We start from the raw sequence: 8,178 nt of genomic DNA on the forward strand, positions 1-8,178 counted from the left end.
CACACACACACACAGTCTTACTATCCTTGTGAGGACGTTCCACTGACAATTATTATTGCAGTTAATTAATGCTGTGCCTAACTCTAACCCAACCCTAATTCTAACCTGAACCTAAAACTAAGTCTTGCCACTCAAACAGCCCTTTGAAAAAGTGAGGACCAGCCACTCACGTCCCAAAAATATCCTAACTTTGTTGGTGAAAAACATATACCTGTTCTCAATATGTAGCAAGAACAAGTAAACACACACACACACACACACACACACACACACACACACACACACACACACACACATTTGTCTCACTATCCTTGTGAGAACCTTCCACTGAAATAATTATTATTGCAGTTAATTAATGCTGTGCCTGCACCTAAACCTAACCCTAACCTCAGTAATGAAAAGGAAACTTTTTGGTGCTTTTTTCCTTTTTCAATTTTTGTTTAAAATAAACACACAACAGCAATTTCCTTGTGGGGACCATCCGAATGTCCCCACAAGTTCAAAATTGTCAGATTTTACTATCCTTGTGGGGACATTTGGTCCTCAGTAGTATATAAAACATGCTTACACACACACACACACACACACACACACACACACACACACACACACACACACACACAGACAGTCTTACTATCCTTATGAGGACCTTCCACTGATATAATTACTGAAGCAGCTATGAGTCATGCTATGCCTACACCTAACCCTAATATTAACTTCAGTAATCAAAAGGAAATATTTACTTTTTCAGAAAAAAAACTCTTAGCTTTTCACTAATGAATTAAAAAGGTAGTTTGGTCCCCATCAAGATATAAAAACATGCCCCTCACACACACACACACACACACACACACACACACACACACACACACACACACACACACACACAAAGGAGGGGGCTCTATTTAGAGAATAGAGCCTCTGATGGAATGGAGGCTGGAAGTCATAGAGAGCACTTTTAGAAAAGAGCTGAAAACACACACACACACACACACACACACACACACACACACACACACACACACACACGAGCTGAAGACCATAAATACTGTATAGAAGGAAATAATTCCAGTGTAAGACATGAGTGAATACATACAGCTTCAAGTCACTAATTACTTGAATTTTGATGTATGCCTTTGACAATTGAGGTCCCAAAGTAACAAGCAACACCAAATCTGATCTAATTTGATGCTTCTTCACAGAGAAAAGGTACAGGATTTAAAAGCAACAACATCATCCAGTGTCTTTTACATGAGGAGATCACTGGACTGGAGTATGAGATTAAGGAAAGACGTAATGCTGCTCTGGAACTCTGCTAGGGTTTGACCAACATGGAAGGATTAGAAAGACACAATGAAGACAAATGAAGCAGTGAGCAAACAGAGAGAGGGAGAGAGTAGAGCGATGTGAGGATGGGGGAATGACTGTGTGAAAGAAGAAGAGAAGGGAAGTGCAGTGGGCTTTTCTGTGCTTCTGGAAAAACGAGGATAATTATGCATGAAGAACTTTGGCAACTGCAGCATATAAGTACATCAGAATTCCCTTGACAAAACAGCAAAATTATGAAATTACGAAGGCCTGATCCCAGTGGATTTGTAATTTCATTGGACCCTGTAATAAGACAAGAATAAGACAAGGTCTCATGAAGCGAAACAATGAAAAGAAGCCTACATATATTAGGAAGCATTCGAGAATTACTGAAAATGCTTAGCATACACAAACAAAGAGGCACACATAACATGAATCTTTTACTATATTGCCAAATCGCAAAAGTGCCTGAACACATATAAAAAGTGCAACTTTCAGAATAGTTTGGTTACTGCTAAATAATTCACAGCTTTGACCATAAAAATATTTGAAATACACAGAGCATTATTAATTCATGTCCAGTCAATTTTGACTTGACCATATTATAGCCTTACAGTACATTAAGCGATCTAGTTGTAACATATCTGATAATGCATTTAAAATTCTAACCTTCAGACATTGAACAGTTGAGCAAATGCGGTGGTGTTTAAAGTATGTAAAGAAGTAGCACTGTGGAGTCAAGAGAGAAAAAAAACTCTGAAGTACTCACCCCATTTCCAGAAAAGTTGGGATATTTTCCAAAATGCAATAAAAACAAAAATTTGTCATTTGTTAATTCATGTGAACCTTTATTTAACTGACAAAAGTACAAAGAAAATATTTTCAATCGTTTTACTGACCAACTTAATTGTATTTTTGTAAATATAAATGAAGTTAAAATTCGATGCCTGCAACACACTCAAAAAAATTGGGACATAGGCAAAATAAGACTGAAAAGTTCATAGGATATTCAAGTAACACCATTTTGGAAGATTCCACAATAAGCAGGTTAATTGGTAATGTGATTGGGTATAAAAGGAGCAGCACCAAAGGTTCTGTCTTTGCAAGCAAAGATGGATCATGGTTCACTCCTTTGTGCCAAAATTCGTGAGAGAATTGTTAGTCAACTCAAAATGAATATTTCTCAAAGAAAGATTTTAGAGCTTTCAAAATCTACAGTACATAATATTGTGAAAAGATTCAGGGAATTTGGAGACATGTCAGTGCATAAAGGGGAAGGTTGGAAACCGCTGTTGAATGTGCGTGACCTTCGAGTCCTCAGCTGACACTGTCTGAGAAACCGTCATGCTAATGTGACAAATATAGCCACATGGACTCAGTAGTACTTTGGAAAGCCAGTGTTACTTAACACAGTCCACCGCTGCATCCAAAAATGCAGCCTGAAACTGTATTATGTAAGGAGGAAGCCATTTATCAATTCTATGCAGAAACACAGCTGATTTCTCTGGGCCTGAACTCATCTCAGATGGACCGAAAGACAGTGGAAACGTGTGCTGTGGTCAGATGAGTCCACATTTCAGCTTGTTTTCAGGAAAACCAGGCATCGAGTTCTCAGTGCCAAAGGTGAACATGACCATCCTGTTTGTTATCAGAGAAAGGTGCAAAAGCCAGCATCTGTGATGGTTTGGGGGGCATCAATGCCCACGGCATGAGTGAGATGCATATGTGTGAAGGTACCATTGATATATTGGGGTATATATTGGGATTTTAGAGAGACATATTCATCAAGGCAACGTCTCTTCCCAGGAAGTCCAAGCTTATTTGAGCAGGACAATTTAGGCCTCATTCTGCACGGGCTACAACAGAGTGGCTTCGTAGACACAGAGTGCATGTACTTGACTGGCCTGCTGCCAGTCCAGATCTGTTTCCTATTGAGAATGTATGTGGCATCATGAAGAGGAGAATCAGACAACGGCGACCACAGACTGTTGAGCAGCTTTTGGTGAAGTAGCTTCATCTCACACTGAAAAACTGAGAAAAATCCAACCTTTAATTGAATTAAATTTATTCAGAGACTAGAAAAGCACTCGGAGAGTGCAGACCTCCGCCAAGAATCCTTTAAAAAATTCCGGGATCCAGACGGTGATCCGGATCACCATCAAAATTTAATGGATTGTTACTTGTGCCCAGTCACACCTCTGGAAAAAATTTCAGAGCAATCCGTTCATAACTTTTTCCGTAATGTTGCTAACAGACAAACCAACAAACAAACCAACAAACAAACAAACGCTACCGAAAACATAACCTCCTTGGCAGAGGTAATAAGCAAATCCCTCATCAAGAAATAATTATTTTCAACAAAAACACGTGCCATAATTATTGGCACCCCTGCATTTAATACTTTGTATAACCTCCCTTTTACAGTAAACCAGCACTGAGTGTTTTCCTGTGACATTTTATAAGGTTGGACATACAGAGCAGGGCATCTGAGACCATTCCTCTTTACACAATCTCTCCAGATCATCCAGGGTCCCAGGCCCTCTCTTGTGCTTGGTGTAATTGTGGAGGGTACTATATATCCTTCCTGGCAGCTCAAACCAATCTGGCCATTTTCCTCTGACCTCTCTCATCAGCAAGATATTTCCACTCACAAAGCTTGTCGCTCACTCGACGGTTTTTGTTTTTCACACCATTCTGTATAAACTCAAGAGACTGTTGTGTGTGAAAATCCCAGGAGATCAGCAGTTTATGAAATATTCAAACCAGTCCATCTGGTACCAACATCCATGCCATGGTTAATGTCACAGAGATCACAATTTTTCTTCATTCTGATGTTTGATATGAACATTAGCTGAAGCTCTTGACATACACGATTTTTTTTTTATTGCGCTGCTGCCACATGATTGGCTGTTAAGATAATCGCCTGAATATGGCCATGTTTCTAAAAAAGTGGACAGTAAATGTGTTTTATAATTTTATAGCTAGCCAACCATTAAGTGGTCTTCCCAGGCTCTATGCTGCCTCCCCAGTTCCATATTTTGGTTGTGGAAACCTTATTGGCTAAAATGTGGTAGCTAATCCAAAATAATGTAATGTATGGCAAGCTTGTTAGCAAGCTAAGTGCATAAATATAGACATTAGGGAAACAAATGCGTATGTAAATTTTGTGTTACAGAATCACTGGTGAACGTTTCACTATGAACTGTGTTTTCTCCTAGCATCCTGTTGAAAAAAAATAGTGTCCAAGTCTAACAAGTGTCTCTATTTTCTCTCGATATGTTTAACTGTGAGGTAAACAGGACCGGATCCAGGAAAATGGGAAGCGGGGGGGGGGGGGGGGGGGGGGGGCATTATTAAGCCGGTAAGGCCAGGGGTCCAGGGGGCGCCAGAGGCCCCCAGAAGCTCTGCAGTTTTTAAATGCCTGGAGATGCATTTTGAGCTGTCAGAGACATGTTGTAAATGAAATCTCTGAAAGAAAATTACCATATCAAAAACATTTAAAAAGTAGGAACTTTCAAAACCATTTTATTAGTCACTGAAAATGATATTGTCAGAGTTGCAGGTATATGCGTAGAACATAATTATAACTGATATATGGTAATATTTATGAAAGTTGCATTGTCGTATAATGCATTACCACATGACACACTACAGTGTAGTACGCTGACCACAAAACACCTTATATCAATAAATTATTACTATTTTAGCAACTGCAATCTGAGCTCCTGCTCAGGACATTCAATGTACAGTACATATACAGTGGTGCTTGAAAGTTTGTGAATCCTTTAGAATTTTCTATATTTCTGCATAAATATGAACTAAAACATCATCAGATTTTCACACAAGTCCTAAAAGTAGATAAAGAGAACCCAGTTAAACAAATGAGACAAAAATATTACACTTGGTCATTTATTTATTGAAGAAAATGATCCAATATTGCATATCTGTGAGTGGCAAAAGTATGTGAACCTTTGCTTTCAGTATCTGGTGTGACCTCCTTGTGCAGCAATAACTGCAACTAAACGTTTCCAGTAACTGTTAATCAATCCTGCACACCGGCTTGGAGGAATTTTAGCCCATTCCTCCATACAGAACAGCTTCAACTCTGGGATGTTGGTGGGTTTCCTCACATGAACTGCTCGCTTCAGGTCCTTCCACAACATTTCGATTGGATTAAGGTCAGGACTTTGACTTGGCCATTCCAAAACATTAACTTTATTCTTCTTTAACCATTCTTTGGTAGAATGACTTGTGTGCTTAGGGTTGTTGTCTTGCTGCGTGACCCACCTTCTCTTGAGATTCAGTTCATGACATTTTCCTTTAGAATTCGCTGGTATAATTCAGAAGTCATTGTCCCATCAATGATGGCTAGCCGTCCTGGCCCAGATGCAGCAAAACAAGTCCAAACCGTGATACTACCACCACCATGTTTCACAGATGGGAGAAGGTTCTTATGCTGGAGTGCAGTTTTTTCCTTTCTCCAAACATAACACTTCTCATTTAAACCAAAATGTTCTATTTTTGTCTCATCCATCCACAAAACATTTTTCCAATAGCCTTCTGGATTGTCCACGTGATCTTTAGCAAACTGCAGGCAAGCAGCAATATTCTTTTTGGAGAGCAGTGGCTTTCCCCTTGCAACCCTGCCATGCACACCATTGTTGTTCAGTGTTCTCCTGATGGTGGACTCATGAATACTAACATTAGCCAATGTGAGAGAGGCCTTCAGTTGCTTAGAAGTTACCCTGGGGTCCTTTGTGAACTCGGCGACTATTACACGCCTTGCTCTTGGAGGGATCTTTGTTGGTCAACCACTCCTGGGGAGGGTAACAATGGTCTTGAATTTCCTCCATTTGTACACAATCTGTCTGACTGTGGATTAGTGGAGTCCAAACTCTTTAGAGATGGTTTTGTCACCTTTTCCAGCCTGATGAGCATCAACAATGCTTTTTCTGAGGTCCTCAGAAATCTCCTTTGTTCATGCCATAATAATATACAAACATGTGTTGTGAAGATCAGATTTTGATAGATCCCTGTTCTTTAAATAAAACAGGGTGCCCACTCACACCTGATTGTCATCCCACTGATTGAAAACACCTGACTCTAATTTCACCTTCAAATTAACTGCTAATCCGAGAGGTTCACATACTTTTGCCACTCACAGATATGTAATATTGGATCATTTTCCTCAATAAATAAATGGCCAAGTATAATATTTTTGTCTCATTTGTTTAACTGGGTTCTCTTTATCTACTTTTAGGACTTGTGTGAAAATCTGATGATGTTTTAGGTCATATTTATGCAGAAATATAGAAAATTCTAAAGGGTTCACAAACTTTCAAGCAACACTGTAAGACAGTGAATATACCCAGGTAAACTGAGGGAATGTGAATGGTCACTTAAGACAGCTTAATACCAAGATAACTATAAACAAAGACTGCAAGAGTTGCATGTCTATAATACAAAGTCAGTAACTGCGATCTGAGCTCCTGAGTTTAATACACTGAGATAACGATACAATGATTGTGTCCTCTAATAAGTCTTAGCTCCCAAGACTCAGGGGATTTCAAGCAGATTTTCTTCAGAGCCATTGCAAAAATCCAGCCACTGTTGGAAAAATCAAAGTGAGGCTCACCCCCAAAACGGCACGTGTACCATGTACATACACAGGGTATAGTGAGTACAGGGATACCCTGTTAATGAACACAAACAGTAGCCAGACAGCCGACCCGTGTGTGTACGCAGTAAGCCTGCTGCTGCATCTTATCATTTTGGCTTGTGTACATGCGTGTTAATGATACCATAAACATAAAAGATGGTGCACACCCTTTACACGTAGTCTGTGTACAGTCTGGAAATACAGGATGTCATGTTGTCGATGCACGAAGCTCCTGCGCCCTGTTAAATTCCAACAGGACTCGCCCAGCTTACTTTTCACTGCATTCGTGTCACGAGTGAAAAAAACCTAAGCTAGGACCTACTATTAAATATAAATTTATACAATAAACTCTTCAGCTCAATCCCATGTAATGATTTATTTTTTTTAAACCTTATTAATTAAATCAAAAAATGGCGGGCATATCTCTGTATCTGTGACTAAATTATTATTTTTTGGATGGGGTGCCTCCTCTCTTAAATCTGCACCAGGGTAAAATACAGTGCGTTTTGTGGGCATGAGAGTAGTACAACAGCATTATGCTGCACTTTATGTTGCCATTTTAATCAGCATTTTCATACACCCATGTGTTTCTGATTCTGTAAATCTTCTAGGAAGTTATGATGATGATGACTATAAAGGTAGTCCAGCATACAGTGTCTTACAAAAGTATTCATCCCCCTTCGTGTTTGTCCTGTTTTGTTGCATTACAAACTGGAATTAAAATGGATTTTGGGGGGGTTAGCACCATTTGATTTACACAACATGCCTACCACTTTAAAGGTGAAAATTGTTATTTTATTGTGACACAAACAATAATTAACGTGAAAAAACAGAAATCTGGAGTGTGCATAGGTATTCTCTCTCTCTCTCACACACACACATCCTCCCCTTAGCACATCTAGCCACTGGGATTGTTGCCCATTCCTCAAGGCAAAACTGCTCCAGCTCCTTCAAGTTAGATGGGTTGCGTTGATGTACAGCAATCTTCAAGTTATGCCACAGATTCTCAATTGGATTGAGGTCTGGGCTTTGATTAGGCCATTCCAAGACATTTAAATGTTTCTCTTGAAACCACTCCAGTGTAGCTTTAGCAGTATGTTTAGGGTCATTGTCCTGCTGAAACGTGAACCTTCATCCCAGTCTCAAACCTCTGGCTGACTCAAACAGGTTTTCCTCCAGAATTGCCCTGCATTTAGTGCCATCCATCTTTC

The sequence above is a fragment of the Neoarius graeffei genome, chromosome 5 (genome assembly GCF_027579695.1).
Source record: "Neoarius graeffei isolate fNeoGra1 chromosome 5, fNeoGra1.pri, whole genome shotgun sequence".
Lineage (NCBI taxonomy): Eukaryota > Metazoa > Chordata > Actinopteri > Siluriformes > Ariidae > Neoarius > Neoarius graeffei.